The sequence below is a fragment of the Cervus canadensis genome, chromosome 4, assembly GCF_019320065.1.
Source record: "Cervus canadensis isolate Bull #8, Minnesota chromosome 4, ASM1932006v1, whole genome shotgun sequence".
Lineage (NCBI taxonomy): Eukaryota > Metazoa > Chordata > Mammalia > Artiodactyla > Cervidae > Cervus > Cervus canadensis.
In genome coordinates this window covers 64278802-64281455 of record NC_057389.1, presented here as the reverse complement: position 1 = coordinate 64281455, position 2654 = coordinate 64278802, and positions in this window count along the sequence as shown.

Below are 2654 nucleotides of genomic sequence, written 5' to 3'. Positions count from 1 at the left end.
CCTCTTAGTAATGAGGGACATGGGTGTGACTTTGTTCTCCCACCTATTTTAATAATCCCTGACACTCTATGGTTATTCACGGTCATCCTATAATGCAGGGGACTGGTTCAAGGACCCCTTCACACACTAAAATCCGAGTATGCTCAAGTCCCTTATACAAAATGGCATAGCATTATAAGTTGTGGTATGGCCTATAACTTATACACAAATGATACATACATTATTTCTAGATTAGTTATAGTACCTGATACAATATTTTGTTTTGTTTTGCTTCTTGGCTGCCCAGAGGCTTGAAGGATCCCAGTTCCCCAGCCAGGGACGGAACCAGGGCCATGGCAAGCATGTTCTAGATCTCTTTTACAGATGTGTGCATCTGTCAAAACTCAGCAAACATAATGGTATTCCCTGGTGGTCCAGTGGCTAAGACCCTGTGCTCCCAGTACAGGGCACCAGGGTTTGATCCTTGGCCGCGGAACTAGATCCTGCATATCACAATGAGAAGACTGGAGAGCCCTAGTGTTGCAACTAAGACCTGGTGCAGCTAAATAAATAAATATTCTGAAAGAGAGAGAAAGGAACCAGACAGAAAATTCACAGGTAAAAGGTTTTCACAAATGATGCTTCAAAAGATATCACTATGTTCAATCATAACAAATTTTGGTATAAAGCCATAGTCACATTTTATTTTACATTTTTTAGAATAGTAGTTTACCTACTGGTAGGGTTTTTATTAAAGGAAATGCAGAGAATTCAGAAAACTTTAGCCATTCAACATGGATGTAAAAAACACAAGTATTTGTAGGAAGTGAAATAGGTGATGCTTGTCCCCAAGGTTGCATCTAGTAATAAATACCCTGTTGCTAAAAGGATGAATCAAAACCTAAAATCCTGAGACATTTCTTTTAGCAACACATAAGAAAATATTCTGAAATGTGCGAAGTATCAATTTTAATATATCTTATTCATTTTATTTTAAGCTGAAATCCTTTTATAAAAGCCTCTCGATTTGACCAGGTGAAGCCAGTGGTAAGAGACGGGCCTGCCAGTGCAGGAGACATAAGAGATGTGGGTTCAATCCCTGGGTCGGGAAGATTCCCTGGAGGAGGAAATGGCAATGCACTCCAGTATTCTTGCTTGGAGGATCCCATGGACAAGGGGGCCTGGCGGGCTACAGTCCATGGGGTTGCAGAGTCGGACACGACGGAGTGACTAACATTTTCATGCAGCCTGTGGCACTTTAGTTCCCCAAATGGAACCCACACTCCCTGCAGCGGAGGCACAAGTCTTAACCTCTGGACCACCAGGTAAGTCCCAATGATGCTATTTCAAATCACCATTTTTAGGACCCATAGGTGGTCAAGGTGGTTAAATTACTTTTGAGAAATAAAGTACAAGGTCTTTCATTTTTAAACATCTCACCCTTCCATGTCTGCCAGGGAAGAGACCAATACATCTATCCATAAAGGTGTTTATGTTTCAAGTAAAAAACCAAAAAAGTTTTAAATTTCACTGAACACAAACTTTCTTACTGTACATTGGTAAAGTCATAGCTCTTTAGCTAGACCCTGAAGACACCTCGTGTACAACCAACTCAATGAAGTTTCAGAAAAGGCGTGATTTCTAGAGTGCTAGAAATCAGGAAAACAGTTGTCTGGGGAATGGAGGGAACGATTTAGGATGCTGGAATGTTCTAGGTCTTTTTAAAATATATATATTTATTTATTTGGTTGTGCCAGGTCTTAGCTGTGGCACGCAGGATTTTCCAATTTTGTTGCAAAACATGAACTCTTATTTGCAGCACGTGGGATCTAGTTCCCTGACCAGGGATTGAACCCAGATCCCTTGTGTTGGGAGTGTGGAGTCTTAGCCCCTGGAACACCAGCGAAGTCCCTGAAATATTCCAGGTCCTGATGGGGGTGTAGGTGACATGGGTTCTCACATTTGCCTAAACTCCTCAAATCATACTTACTATCTGTGCGTGTCACTGTAAGTAAACCGTACCTTGGTTAAGTTCCCTGCGCCCCAAGCTCCCAGGCTGAAATATGGAAAAGTTCATATTTCATGCCGGAAACTCTGCAGACTGAAAGGTAGAAATAGTCCATTTGACATAATACTATTCCTGAAAATTATACTCCTTTCATGAGAATTTATTTACATATTCTCATCTAAGGCAAGGTTGTCAGAAACACAGAGAAAACTGCCATAGGAAATCACATTTAATTTCCACCTCAAATAAGACACAAATGGACTTATCTATGAAACAGAAAGAGACACAAATCCAGAAACTAACGGATACCTGTGGGGATTTGGTTGTGGGTGTTGCCAGATTGAAGAAGAAATTAAGAAATAAAAATCACTATGTATAATGTAAGAAAAATAATAGGATATATTATGCAGCAGAGAGAAATAGAGCTGTGATTTTGAAATATCTTTAAGTGGTATGTATTTCATGAGTTCAGCTGGTAAAGAACCCACCTGCAATGCAGGAGACCTAGGTTCAATCCCTGGGCTGGGAAGATCCCCTGGAGAAGGGAAAGGCTACTCACTCCAATATTCTGGCCTGGAGAATTCCATGGACTGTATAGTCCATGGGGTCACAAAGAGTCGGACATGACTGAGCAACTGTCACTTCACTTCATGCCATGTGAATACTG